Genomic DNA, 16,171 nt, shown 5'->3' on the forward strand with positions numbered 1-16,171 from the left:
ATAATCTAGTCCTTCGGCAATGTCTGTGCGTGATTAGAGTCTATGTGCAGGTAGTGCATATCATATGTAAGTTACTGAGCAATTGGAATTGGGTAGGAAAGAAGGGAAATGAAACTGAGGCACTGGACAAAACCCAGGGTAAAACTGAGGCTATCATATGAGGATGGTATGTTTTTGTGTTTTTCTGGTTTTTATGTGGATATAGGCTGAGGTCTGATGCGGGTATGTGGGTATAGGGGTGGGTGTTGTGCATGGAGGTGTGGCTGTGCCTCCAGGTCAAAATCAAGCACTTCATCGTCTGGTTCTTCTACGTCTTCTCCTACCAGGTTGTCCAATGCTTCATTGTCCAGGCCTGTAATACTAGTAATGAAGATTTTAGTTTCACTGTGCAGAAGGTAAGGAATCAAGTGAAAGGCCACAAAATGAAGCCTAGACACAGATCCATCTAGTTCCAACAAGATATATGACCTGCCCCTCATGCAATGGATAACAATCATAGGTCCAAGATAGTGTGGCTTTGTCTTTCAACTTAGCTTGTACTCGACTTTGCTGTTGCATACTAGAACAAAGGTGCCAGGCTCGAAATCATAATCTGTAATCAAGCGCTGGAAGTGCTGCTCAAATTTGCGGATGGACTGGTACTGGGCATTCTGGACTCTTTCTTTGATGGTTTGGAGATCTTCTTGTCGCTTCTGCAATTGGCGCATGCGCCAGGCAACAAGGTCCATGGTCGAGAATGTATCTTGGTCCAGGAGCACTACTAGAAATGTTCCTTCAGCAAGATCAAATGGGAATATAGGCTCTACACCATGGACCATAAAATAGGGCATTAGACCTGTTGCTTGGTGTACCATAATGTGCTTGGCCCATAGGACAGCATGTGCGGATTGGTACCAGCATGACTCATCCCCCTCGCAACTTTTCACGATGGCCTCCTGGACATCATAGTGATGCCATTCAATAATACCATTAGCTTGGGAGTTGTATGGTGAGATGCGAATCAGATGAATCCCATAGCACACTGCTAAATCATCGACCGCTGCCTGGAATGCGGGTCCATTGTCAGTAACAATTTCAGTGATAGGTCCCCACCTGCAAAGGAGCTCCCTGAATATGAATGCACCTAGAGACTTGGTGTTCTCTTTGCGTAGCATATGCCATTCTGGGTATCCAGTTAGTGCACACCACACATGGACTAGATGGTCGAATCTGCCTGCTTTGGGCATCATCATACTATCTATATGCGCCTTCCTGAATATGCCGCCTGGGATGGGTATGGTTGGGGGAATGTGCAGTTTGCATGTTTGCCTAATCTGGCATTCATGACATGTCCTATTGTACCATTTGACATTGTCAGTAATCATAGGCCACCAGAAACATAGGAGAAGGCAGGCATGGGTTGAATATACTCCCTTATGTCCAAGGTCATTGTGCACTTCTGTTAAGAACCATGCTCAAAGGAGAGAGAGACTGACTCAGAGGGGCTTGGCCTCAGCTCGTATGCTGTGCCCCTTACCCGAGTATGTGCCCTTCATTTCAGAGGAAGTCCGATGATGGTCTGACGAAGTCCGGAGGAGCGCAGGAAATGTCTGGAGGAGCACAGGAGAGTTCCAGAGGAGCGCAGGAGAGTTCCAGAGGAGCGCAGGAGAGTTCCAGAGGAATGCAGGAAATGCTCAGGAGAGTTTCTGCTGCAAGGTAATACTTCTACAGGAAAACAGGATGGAAGGATAGGAGGTACGGAGGGCGGAAGGTATGGAGGGCGGAAGGTATGGAGGGCGGAAGGTATGGAGGGCGGAAGGTATGGAGGGTGGAACATCTGAAGGACAGGATACCAGGATGTCCAGAGGTACAGAGGACAGGAGGTCCAGAGGTCCAGAAGGAATAGGGGCTACATTGGACGAAGTCCGATGTAGAAGCAAACAGAGGTAGACTACCCTAAGGTAGAGTCAGAGGGACAGGAAGTGGACCTAAGTCTGGAAAGAGGGTAAGTGCTGGAAAGGCAAGACTCCAGCCTAGGGAAGCAATCCCTAGACTTGGGATAGAGATATAGGGGGCAAATCCGAAGGTCCGGAATTCCAGCCTAGGGAATCCATCCCTAGGCCTTATGGAAAAGGACAAAACTCAGATGGACTGGAGTCTGGAAGAAGATTGGGCAAGTCTAAGGTGATATTCAGACTGAGGACTCTACTGTAGTTGTACAGGGGTTATATACTAGAGGCTATCCGAGAGGATCAGTAAGCAAAGGAGTAAGGCTATGTACGAGCATGCGGAAACACATTGGTAAGTAAGACAGAACATAACTAAATGAACTCAGAGATGAAACTAGTACAAGGATCAATCAGCAAGATGGAAACAGAGATAACCAAGAACCAGAAAGGCGGAGATGCCTAAATGGGGATAGGCGCAGGATCTCAGACGGAGGGTGGGAATAGGTCCGGAGATCTGGGGATCCGGAAGGCAGGGCGGAAACAGGACTGAGATATGTGAGGTGGTAGATGTAGTCCAGAATCTGAGAGGAGGTAAAGTCCAGATGTCTTGCTGGATGGAATGTGTGTAGGGTGGACAGGATAGGGGATCCAGGAATGAGTCGGATATGGGGTCCGGAAACAGGTCCGGAAAGCGTGGGAATATGATGGGATCTATGTCTGGCATACAGGATATGACAACTTCCTTCAGAATGCGAAGGTGGCATGCTTCAGGGACTACCAATTGGTGCTTTCCAAATGAGTTCTTTCACCATAATTTTCCGTCAAGTATAAAGTACTGTACTGCACTTTTGACAAATGACTGGTAGTCATCATCAGATAAGTCAGTGGGTCTTTTGTGGGTCTCTAGGAAGTGTTGGATTTCTATCATTCTTGCATCTTGCACTTTCACAGCTTCTGAATGGGGGATGGTTGGGTTGGCAGGTTCAGGTTCTGTGGTACCTAGGAATGCAATGAGAGTGGGTGGATGGGTTAGTGGGTTTGGCATGGGTATGGTATACAGGTGGTGCATGATATCAGCTCCTGCACCTGAAATTGCACAACTATGGTTGTTTAGGATTTCAATGCTGAACAAGTATGAGCAGTCAAGCCAATCCTCGTGGTCATCATCCTCTGTGGGATCTAATTCTGCGGGTGGTCTCCTTGAGAGACCATCTGCTCTGGTATGCTTGGAAGCAGGCACATGAATGAGCATAAAAGGAAATAACAATATACCTGCAATCCATTGGTTGATGGTTGCATTGGGTTGGAGGTCTAGGTTATTGATCATGCCTTTTATATATTTCGCATCAACCTCAACCATTAGGTTGGTGACTCTGAAGATAAATATATGTACCACATGGAGCATGTGAAATAGGCTGTAAAGCTCTAGCTTCGCTTGAGAGTAGCGGCTTTCAACTTCTGTGAGTGAAATTGAACCAAAGCGACTGGGATAGCATTTGCCATTTTCACCCATTTGGAGGAGTATGAACCCTATAGTGATGGAAGAAGTGTCAACTGCGAGGATAACTTCCTGTCCACATTTGTAATCAAGTGGTAGGAGTGTGGGAGACTCTAATATCAAGTCCTTCAGGGTCTGCATAGCTACCTGTTGTTCCTTGTTCCATTTGAATGGTACATCCTTGTGCATGAGGTTGATGAGTGGGCATGCTTTCTTAGAAAAATCCTTGATAAATATGTGCAAGACGCTGCAGGTACCTAGAAAGCTGTGCACTTCTGTGACAGTGCAGCATTCTGGCCAATTGCATATCTTTTGCACTTTGGAGTCTTCCAGTATGTGTCCTTCGAAGGTGCATTTGTGCCCTACTATGATAGCAGTAGGTGTGGCTAGGATGAATTTAGTAGTGGATATGGTTATGCCTACATTCTCCAGGTGCTGGAGTATGCAGTTCACTACTATGCAATGCTCCCATATAAAATGACGTATTTCCAGGTTCTCCACTATGGTTTCATATGAGCTGTCAGCTCTTTGATAGCGCATTTTGACTGATTTGATTGGGAGGTCATCAATAAATGGGGAGGTGTGCTTCAGGATCTCGTCCTATAGAGCAAAACAGGAGTCACCTTGATATACTTGTACTGTGTTCACATGCTGTCATATCCCACAATCCGGACCCACGTTCCATCATATTCCCACGCCTTCCAAGCCTACATCTGGACCCCACTTCATATCCAGCCCATTCCCAGATCCCCGTCCGCTGTGTGCTCCACACCTCAGCAGGATCAACTACACTCCGGATTTACCCCTGAGCTCCGGACCATCGGATCCTCACTGCTAGCCTGATCTGTACAACCCTATCCTGTCCACCCTATGTGCACTCCATCCAGCAAGACATCCAGACTTCACCTTGTCTCGGATTCCAGACTATATCCACCTTCTCATATTCCAGTCCTGTATCCACCTTGTCTTCCAGATCCCCAGATCTCCGGACCTATTCCCACCCTCTGTCTGATATCCTGCGCCTATCCCCATTTAGGCATTCTCTGCCTTCCGGCTTTTGGTTACCTCTTGTTCCATCTTGCTTGTTGATCCTTGTACAAGTCCTCATCTCCGAGTTCATTTACTTATGTTCTGACTTACTTACTAATGTGTTTCCACATGCTCATACATAGCCCTGCTCCTTTGCTTACTGATCCCCTCAGATATTGTTCAGTATATAACCCCTGTAGATACTCCTGTAGTTCCTTAGTTTGAATATTAACTTAGACTTGCCCAATCCTCTCTTGGACTTTGGTCCACCTAAGTCTGTCCTACCCATCAGGCCTAGGGATTGATTCCCTAGGCCAGAGCTCCGCCTTTCCAGCACTTTCCCTCTTTCCAGACTTAGGTCCAATCCCTGTCTCTCTGACTCTACCTTAGGGTAGTCTACCTCTGTTTGCTTCTACATTGGACTTCGTCTGATGTAGCCCCTATTCCTTCCGGACCTCCGGACCTCCTGTCCCTTGTACCTTCAGATGTTCCACCCTCCGTACCTTTGGATGTTCCGTCCTCCTAACCCTTGGACATCCTATCCTCCTGTCCTTCAGACATCCTGCCCTCTGTACCTTCGGACATCCTGTCCTTCATACCTCCGGACATCCTGTCCTTCTGTCCTCTGTCATCCTGCCCTCCTGTCCTCCTGTCCTCCGGACCTTCGGACCTCCTATCCTTCCATCCTGTTTCCTGTAGAAGTATTACCTTGCAGTGGGAACTCTCCTGAGCACTTCCTGTGTTCCTCCGTAACTGTCCCATGCTCCTCCGGACGTTTCCCACACTCCTCCAGAAGTCCTCTAGCGCTCTCCAGCAGAGTAGCCAGCCTCTGGAAGTCCTCTGGACTTCGTTGGACCATTATTGGACCTCATACAAAATGAAGGGCACATACTTGGGTAAGGGGCACAGCGTACAAGCTGAGGCCAAGCCCCTCTGAGTCAGTCTCTCTCTCCCTTGAGCAACATGGTTCTTAACACATGCCCTTGCAGGAGTGTTGTTAGCCAGTGCGGTCCTAGTGGTGTTCCAAAGGTCATGAGGTCATGGGACTCCTCATGTAGCGCACACTGATTGTAACCTGAATATAAGTCCATCATACCGTATACCACATACCTGGCAAAAGATTCAGCTAATTGTTCAACAAAGGGAGGGAGTGATGAGTCTCGGATAGTTACTGCATTCAGTGGTTGAAGATCATGTACTAATCACAGTGATTTACCATCTTACTTGACCACACAAAACCACCATGAACAGTAGGCTGCAGTTGACGGTTCATAAACACCAGACTGGATCTTCTCTTTGATGATGTGGATAACTTCTCCAAGGGTTGCCAGCAGTATAGGGATATTGCGTTGAGACCAGGGAGTGTGTGGGATGGTAGGAATTTTGTAAGGAGGGAAATAGGTTTCATTGAGATGACTGTGCTCGGTCGCATCCCATGCAAACGCTAATTTGTGTGTCTGGATGAGCCAGTGTATAAGCTTAAGCTCTTCCAGCCATAACCAGTTAGTGGGGTCTAAGTCCAATTCATCCGCTCTTTCTTGGGTGAAGTGGACACCTGGGACAAAGTCAGGTGGGTGGGTTGGCAATTGGGGCATGCCAGCCAATGGGTCATTGGGTAATCTTCTTGTGATTCTATACTTGGGTTGCATGGTGGTTTAAACTGTGTGGACCTTCTTTGCGACCAGCTTATAAACCAGTGCATGTCGGGTTTTGTCAAAAGAATATACACTGTTAAATGCATCAATGGATGTATGGTCAATGATCAAGCATGTAGATACAAGATGATTATAGCATGCTGAGAACTGTGCAGGTGAAAAGGCAAATAAGGCATGTTTGCTCTGTAAGAGCAGGTATTGTGCAGTTGGCGCGAGATGAAAATTAGAACCAGGAAGTAATGTAGTAGGACGAGAAATAAGAGAGAGTGGCAGGTAGGAAATTGTCCATTTGTCTCCTTGCATATTGTGTGAATCATCAATTATCAAAAACCCTTCTTGCATGCACCTGAGAGAGTGTGCACACTGGCTTCACAACCTGGACATTTCTTTACCCAACACATGGTAGGGATGCATATTACCTTTCCTGAATTTGGGTCCATTAGTGTGATATCCTGGTCTCTGTTAGGAAGATCTTCTGTATGGCAGCTGGTGAGCGTAAAGAATGGGTGCCCTAGCAAGATATCAAAGTTAGTGGTTGGAACAACCTGAACTTGGAATAGCATTTCTCCCATGCCAAAGTCTAGCGGGAAATTCTCTATTACTCCTAGTGTCTCATCAGTTGAAGTATTAATGGACTCCATGGTTAGCTTGTGGTCAGATCTTAGCAGAATACCACCCAGCATGCGCCAGGCAGATTGCGGCATTATGATGCACTCTGCGCCTTGGTCAAGGATGCAGGAGAGGACCTGGCCATGAAGTGTCACTGCTCTGATACATCTCAAGGATTCAAAGTGTTTGGCCACAATGTGTCCATCGTCATTCCTTTGCAGGCAGCCATTATACTTCTTCAGAAAATCTTGCATTCCTGGCATGCTACCTAGTTCATTGACTGAGATAGTCCCTACCATAACACACTTGGTCATGGTCATTTCCTTGAATACCTTGCGGACATCGGTGGATACTGCTATTAATTCATGCATAGGTACACTGATGGTAGAGTCTAGCATGCAGTTGACTACATGCTTGTCCACATCCTTGTCTTCCAGTGGGAAGGAGTACCTGAACTGCATTGAGGGTTGGTTGGCGGCCAGTGGTTCATAGGATGAAGAAGAGGTTGTGGGATTCAAAGATGAGGAGGCCATACCAGGTGTGGTTGAAGAACCTACAGGTGTCACAACCACCATGCCCTTATTAGGGGAACTAGCGGCCTTTGACCCAGATGCCTTTACCTGCAGGGAAACTACTTCTTCTACTGCATCAGCGGTTCTCAATGATGGACCTGGCTTGGGATGTGGTGGTATGTTGACGCCCTCAAACCACATGTTTTTACCTTTGTCTGCTTTGCAGTTAGCACGATCCACTTTTACTGCTGTGAACACTTCGCAGGCTCTGGTAGCTTCTTGTTCAAGGTGCATCAATTCTTCGTCATCTTTGCTCACATCTTCCTGGATGTCAGTGCATGTGTGCATGAATGTGTAAGGCTTGATATCAAGCACTGCTTGGACAGTCAGTTCAGCACAACAGTACATGTTACTGAGAACCATAGCATTGGCACCCATTGTGAGCCCATTACACAAGAATTCATTGATGCACTGCTTGAAGTTTCCATCTCCTTGCCTTCTGGGAATACCACGACCATCGGGCATAATGATCTTGTTATCAGAGGTGATGCTTATCTTACCTTCCCTTGCATACTCATCACACATCACGCAAGTCTTCATAAAATGGTCTCCTCCGCAAAAGTAACAACTGTTATACCACAGTTGGCTGTATTCCTTCTTTACCATGGTCCCTGCATTAGGTTGTGGGGTGGGTGTAGAAGGCATGGTTGCTTGGGTCGTAGTTGCAGAGGACTGTGCTGGCGGTTGGACAGGTACTGTGGTGGATGTGATGCTAGGTAATAAGAAAACTGCGGCCTTGTATACCTGATCTAATGTGTACAGGTCATCAGGGTGGTGAGCGACAAGTTTTATTTTGAGCCTTCACCTGATAGCTGCATTGGCTGTTGAGTGGACCCCTTGGAGGAAAAATCTACCACATTCTAGTTCTGCTAACCATTGTTTGTTGATTAGGTATTGTGAGACTTTGAGGAAGTTGTGGTAGTATTGCCCTAACTCTTCCTTGGAGCATATCAGGATGTGGGCTTGTTCTGTGCAGAGGTTCTCTAGGTCAGTATGAGTGTAGTAGCAGTCATCATCGCATCCTGGATACACAGCCTTTATAGTGTCAACAAACTTATTTCAATCATTCCCTTTGGCTGTGGGCCTGCATGCCCAAGTTTCCAATTCACTGATGGGCGCATATCAAAGTGCTGCCTTGATGTGCTTTTCCTGATCTAGATTAGCATAGTTGGCCAGTTGTTCTACATCCTCAAAGAATGGGAGTAGCTGTGTGGGCATTCCATCGAATTTGGGTGCCACATCAGTTTCTCAGAGAGGCATTTTATATGGGGTAGTCATAGCTGCAGGTTGTGCAATAGGGGTTTGAGATGGCATGGGCCTTGTGGGGCTGAAGGGGTATGGTGTGCGGGGTCAGGTAAAGTAGGTGGGAGCATGACTAAACATCTACATGGAGAGGAAGTGGTTATGAGTAAGAAAGGTGCAGGTGTGAACAGGTTTTGCCTTCCGGGTGACAGGTCACAGGTAGGGTTTAAAGGGGTAAGTGATGATTTGGTGGATGGAGTGTCTAAAGTAATGAATGGGACTTGGGGTAGCAAATGGTTGAATGATTCAGGGAAGTGAGTATCTTCTCCCTTGGACTCTGGTTCTGTTAGGGGTAAGTCGGAAGCAAGGTTCTGGATAACAGAGGCTTCTGAAGAGGAATGGGTATGCAAGGTGGATGGTCCCACTTTGGTTTCTTCTTTGATGTTCTGAAATACCAGGTAGAAAAAGTCTTCTTCAAGATGTCTGCAAGTGTGCAAAGCTCTTGGGTTTCATTTGACCTAAGCGATCTGCCTTCCAGCTTCAAATGGCCCCCTCGCAGTGGGCTCCAGTTGTGAAGAAGTAATAGGGACTAGGCGGTTAGCAACTAGCACTACTTATCCTAAGAGGTGCGAGTTTAATTGATCAGCCTGAGAGGACTGCTATTGAAGCACTTCCTTCAATTATGTGTGAGGGAAGTAAGTGAGCGAGGGAGTTATAACCTATGTCAGCCTAAGAAACTTGAATGCAGACCATATGTATACCTCTGAATTTCTATACCAAAGAATCGACCGTGAGCACAGGCAAGAATCAACTGATGTTAGTATCACAGGAGTGAGACGAACCGTTGGAAGATATGTGTGAATGTATCGGATGTCAGATGCTGGTGCGACAGATGTAATGCACACAAAATCAACCACACTTCTATGGAGCGGCCAGTCGCAAGGGATATAGCATGAGTGAAGAACAGCACTAAACTACTGGTCGCAGGTTGGGTATTCTTGCAAGAGCTTTAAGGGTAAGATCCTAGCAGTATGGAACTTCAGAGCAGTTGAATTGCACAGGATTGTCAAGAAAGAGCAAAATAGATGGATTGTGCAAGGTCTACAAAAATAATGTGAGAACGGTTCTCCTATAGAGCTGAGTCTGGGGGAAAGGAAAACTACTCAATCATATGTACTGTGGTCATTTATATCATAGCATGTGAATGTCCGGAATGCATAGGCAAGAATTGTAGCATAGTTAGCAAGTGTGCAATGAGTCTATAGGTAATAAAACATCATGCACTGTGGAATGTGAGTAGTCATGTAATAAGACCTGCAGCTCATTTAGCAATGACATTTGAGAAAAATAACACACCAGCGGAGATAGGTGGACATGGATAGGACATGGGAGGGCAGATTCCTAGGACCAGACTGGAGTAAGAGCGGATGGGTCAATATATATGGATTTAATGATCTGCACTTTATCTCCTTTTCTGAAGGTGAGAAGAACCATCCTATTGATCATACATGCCTAGTGCCGGTATGATCATCACACCGGCCTGTTGATTTCTGTGCGAGCACAAGTTGATCACATGTCTTCATGCCCTTGGATTACTGCAGCTGTTTTCCTGCAATTTGCAAAATTAGTTATTGACTTGCCCACACAGAGGTCACCAACAACCTAGCTGGACTGATGTGTACTTTGCACTACCTTATGGACTCCTTCAGTTCATCATCAATCACATTGCCCAGGTTTGAATCTCCAGTGTTGGTTCAGCACAGTGGGGATTTAGGACTCGGAGTTATGCAACAAGCCTTCTAGCGAGGAGTTGAGTAGATTGATGGATGGTCTGAGGGACTTGGGGTATTCAGTGTGTCTGAGAGAGAGGAAGATGGAAGAAACATATGGCTATCAGCTCTCCTGAACAATGGAGTAGAGTTGATGGTCTATTAGTCAAGGATGCAAATGGACTTGGCTTTGAGCTGAGAAGGGGCAGAAGAAGATTTTAGAAGGGAATATGTTAGAATGGCATGTGTTGAAGACAAAGGAGCAGCTGATGATGTGACATTGGATAGGAGAGAGTCAATACATAGTTTCAATTGAAGCTAGTCAATCTGAGGGCTAAGCTGTTCAAGGGTGAGCCTGCATTTAGTGCCATGTATCTTGAGAAGGCCAGACTGCCCAGACTGCCCACTGCATCACCCTTTCCTTGTACAATATCTGCATGCATTGAGCTTGCTGCAGACAAGCACAATAGGGCTGGGTCTCATTCTAATACCACAATATGCAAGGTGACCTGTGCACCAAGTCACCCAGCATCTGTGGACTCAATGAGGTTGCTTTTGTGTGTGATGCACTGCTAAAAAATTTATAGAGTGAGCATCATTTTAGAGGGTCAGTCACCATTTCCAAATATTATGGCATGATAAATGGTAGCCTATAGAGCATAGTATGTTGTATGATTTTTGAGCAGTTCCATGACAACTCCATCAATTCATGCTATTGCACATGCACAAAGGGAAGACAAGGGGACAATCACATCAGGAAAGAGAAGGCAGTTTGCAAATTTAGTCAGTTCAAGGATAACAGCATGTTAAATCTACTCCACAACAAGGCTTTAGGCACACTTGTGGTGGAACCAATCCAATCTCAAATGTTCTTGACTTTCAATGTATTCATCTGTGTACAGGTTGTAGATCAGTGAATAACAGCTGCAATTGTCTGTAACAAGGACAGCTCCAGCAGCACTGCACTTCAAATATTCGAACAGTATTCTGGAAAACATGTAATGAAACAATCTTAGTAGTGGTCGTGGATGCACACTTCAAATAATGTGTTGTCCAGCATTTCAAGTATCAATCATGGCCTAGCACTGAGCAAAAAAAAACAAGCTCTGTCAACTTGAAGAATGACATCTCATACTAGTGTCTCTTGATCCTTCAACCTCTTTGCAGCAAAGAAGGTTGAACATGTATTGTCATCATGACACAACATCCAACAAATGATACTGGTGACACCTGGTAGTTCAGGCAATTCAGAGCAGGGAGAAACAAAGTTGGGATGCTATAACAACACATAATATACATGTCTAGTAACATCACATGATGTGATGAAATGCTTTTACCTGAGCTTATGTGAGTGTAGATGGCAGATAATGATAATTCCAATATAGCATGGCAGTGGTTTTCCCAGACCTAATTCTATCCTCCAAATCACTCAAGAATACCAATAGATACCATGACAAAACTCCTAATAATCATGGTTGATCATTTGGATCACCATGCAAAACATCTCCGCCAGTCAATGTATTGTCACTAGCCTGGAAATAAATAGATGTCATGCATATTCCCCCATCAGACCTTGTCACAAGTTTAGCATGATATCTGTGAATGCTGAGGATCAGACATGGACCCAGCACAAATATCTGCAACACCTGGGCGATTGGGAGAACAGCACTAATAAAGGTACTTCCCACCAATGGTGAGTACTGTAGAAATGATCATGAGCAAACAGACACAGATACTTAGTCACAGGTTGGCACACCAAGGAATTTGTAGACAGTGAGCTTAGACTGAGGCAAGCAATGACAGCAAAGCTAACACATGCAGGACTTTAATGAAACAAGACAATGGCATCTAAATCACTGGACTCATGCTACAAAATAAAACACTGTAGAGAATGAGATTCCTCCAGGCATATATTGCGCATATTATGACTCATGATGATTGGTACAGTGTGCAACTCACTAGCTATGACTTTCTTATGAAATGCGCCAGAGGCACGACACATTCCTGCACTATGTCACGCATTCCCATGCACGTGCTTAGTGCACTCTTCCTGTGCTTGGTTGCACTTTGTCATGCAGCATCCTAGAGTGTCCATCTATCATCCAACCAGTCCCCTAGTGAATCCCTTTTTATTTATTTCTCATATCAGACCATTTCTGGTATCATATGATACTTTATTTCATTATGGACCCTTCCTTACATCACTTAGGGCCTGTACAGCAACAGATTATCACTGTGGATTATTTGTACAGATTATTCCCACACAACCTGGCATGACTTTTCAGCACCTTCTGATGTCACTCATCCAAACCCTAATGTAGGGGCAAAACTGCGCTGACATCATACCATGCCTCATCCAAAGGACCTGCTGCACAGGCTCCATCTCTTGTGAACTGTTGCAGCAATGATTGCACAGTTAATTATTACAATTGCTGTAGCCTATATTACTCCATACCTTGACAAAGAGCCATATCATACTTCTATATTGTCTGGCTTTGCATGGGTCCAGGAACTTCTCAATGGACACCCTGAAAGGATCAAAAATGAACTTGGGATGTGAAAGCATGTATTTCTTGCACTTGTTCAAGAACTACAGGACTCTGGGTTAGATGACTCAAAATTTGTCACACTTGAAGAACAAACAGCAATTTTTTTGTATACCTGTGTCACAGGCCTCAAAAGTTGACATGTTGCTGAGAGGTTTCAACACTCACACACCACAATTACAAAGTACCTTTTTTTTAAAATGCTTGTCTACTTGACTCAAAAAAATCAGGTACTTCAAGCAAATTCTTCTCACTCTCTCATCCTTGCCTTTCTACAAGAGATATGTGTTTTTGCCAAAAGAAGATTCTCCTATTCCACATGAAATTCACAAGAACCCCAAGTTCTTTCCATACTTTGCAGGAGCTCTTGGGGCAATTGATGGCACTCACATCAACTGCTGCCCCTCTGCAGATGAGAGGCATCTTGCACATAACTGAAAAGGAGGAGTCAGTCAAAACTGCCTGGCATGCTGTTCTTCTGATCTCCAATTCCAGTATATCCTCAGTGGCTGGGATGGATCAGTATCAGATGCCATGCTGTTCAATGAAGCTTGGCTGATGGATCTGTTTGTTCCAAAGGGAAGATATTATCTTGCTGATGCAGGGTTTGGTATATGTGAAGCACTGCTTGTACCTCACCGAAATGTTCACTACCATCTTGCAGAGTGAGGTTGAGCTGCTGTGAGGTTCATATTTTCTAAGTCCTCAAATCTGTCCACAGACCAACATCTTTTGTGAGACTGAAAAATTCACTTGAATTGTACAATCTCCAATATGCACAAGCATGAAATGTTGTTGAATGGATTTTTGGTGTACTCAAGAGATGATTTCCGATACTCATAAACCCACCAGAATATAGCATGACCTTCCAAGCTCATATCCCTCCCACACTCTGTGCTGTACACAACTTTATTCAGATTCATGACCTGGATGAAATACATGAATTTAATGATGGTAGTATTGATGGCTTGGAGTTGGGGAATGATAGGGGAGATCTAGCAGAAGGACCAGCAAATTTTGAAGAACAAGAAGCAGCAAAGGAACAAAGAGAAGAGATAGGAAACAAAATGTGGTAAGACTACCAAGTATTCCTGCAGGAACATCAACAAACACATAGAAGGCAGTAGAGGTCAACCTAATATATTCTCATAGAAGTTAAAAAATTATCAACTATTGATGTGCATGATTTTTCAATTGATGAATGAGTGATGAGCATTGTCATCTTGCATTACCATATATGCATCCACAGCACTAACATTGGTCTGGAAGGCTTCGATGAGAGCAGCCATTTCATCACCAGTGAGATGGGTCTTGACATTCTGGGCACATTGCATGGCACACTGCCTTCAAACAAATTGGTGATGGAGCAAGAGATGATGACTGGGCTTGAGAACTTGAGCAAAATGTATCAGTGAAGTCCAAAAACTGGTCAGCAATAGCAAAAAGTGCTGCAGCACCACTCACATGATGCCTCTTCAATGCTGGACCCAAAGTTGAACTGGTGGAAGTAGAAGCAGAGATACTGTCAAATTTTCGCTTTGGAAGGGGAGCTGGAGTGTGACTTTGACAAGGTGGAGTTTTGTCCCAAGGGATCAAGTCTTCATCATCCCTACTCTCATCTAGAACATCCTGATCATCTCAAGACAAATTCTTGACATGCTCAGGCTGCAGAAGGCCCTCTTCATTCAGAAAATCAAGATCAGGTGACTGCTCACAGGACTCCTCTAGCACAGCATGAAATGCATGAGTTCCTTTTGAAGCAGTAGTGGACAAAAGAGTATTGAGTTCATCAAAGTGTGGCCATCCCTTGTTGCGAAATGGTGCAGCATCAGGGCACCTCTTGAATCAAAAATGAGATACATAGTATACTGCAGGAAAACATCATACCTTGACATATGCAGCCCATACTGCTTCCAATGTACTGTCAATGCCAGCACCAAACTCATCATCCCAAGAAAAGCCAGACTGGGCCTTGATATCAAGAATGATCTTGTACTTTTTTTGTATCTGAAAATGTGTGAGTTGCATCAAGAAAAGAATAGATGTACTTACTACAGCCCATTTGTTCTTGCAAGCACGAGAATCTCTTGCAACAGGTGGCACCCATCCTTCCTTTGAAACTCCTTCAGGGGGCTCAAGGAAATGAGCAGCTGCAGCTTGAAAGACTCCAATCTTGAAGTTCATTCCATCACTGGCTTCTGATCTACATGAAGCCAGAAACTTGATCAGCCTCAAGGTGTGATCTTCATTCCAATGGGTCCAAGTTGTACTGGTTGTCGAGATTTCAGATGGCACATTTTCCCACACCATCAAATGAGTTTTTCCAGATGGTGGTTTCCTAGGATTTGCCACCACAGATTTTGGCTTTTGTGAGCAAGCCATATCTGATAGCAAGGAGGTTCAGCATGGAGCCACACTGTATGTCACACAAAGTCACACTGGAGCTCACACCATGGGAATAATCTGTGCAAACAATTGTACAAATAATCCATCATATAATCTGTTGCTGTACAGGCTCTTACACACAAAGAGCACTCCCTATTCGCTTCTGAGCCCTGGGAGCATGCCTAGACACAGCTTACCTGTTGCCTAGGAAGTTTGGAGATACAAAAACAACCATCATGTCACTTAGCATCCAGTAGTCATCATCTAGAGTTAGAAGCTATCATCTTCAGTTAGCATGCATTAGTTGTTGCCCTAGTCCCTCAGCACAGTCTATTATCATCAGTTTCCTCTCAGCAGCATCAGTTCATGTCTTCACACCTTCTACCAGTTTCTTATACATCTGCGCACCACATGCGCCTTATTCCCATGCTTCGCACTCCTACATGCTCCATATTCCCATGCATGTGCTTTCAGCATGCTTCACCAGAGTTAACCTGGTGTCACTCTGTGGATTTGCTTTCCTTGCTTCCCCTAAGGGTCAAACACATCACTCAGCACACTTCAACCAACACCTAGAGAGTCAGTAGCCTTTCTCTTCCCCCAGAGTCAGAGCCCTCTTTCTTTCTTTTGCTCTGCAAGCCAGCATAGTAGTTGAACCTTCAATGCATGACTTTTAGTTAATACTGTGAAATAGTCCCTAGTGGTTGATCCTGTTGGAGATTGTCGCAGCTCATGGAGGTGTTTTATGACAATCCAGACTGCAAGAATGAAGGTGAGAATCTCCCACATAGTGGTGGGTATCAAACTCTCATTGGCCAGATCCAACTGGTATGTGTCATCTGTGAGAACACAATTATGGTAGCCAAAAAGGATATATTCTTCTGGTATTTGTCCATAAGTCTTAAGTGCTTGAGGGTTTCACTGATAATTAAAGCTTA

Source organism: Suillus subaureus (genome assembly GCF_016647635.1).
Source record: "Suillus subaureus strain MN1 chromosome Unknown BJ212scaffold_23, whole genome shotgun sequence".
Taxonomy (NCBI): Eukaryota; Fungi; Basidiomycota; class Agaricomycetes; order Boletales; family Suillaceae; genus Suillus; species Suillus subaureus.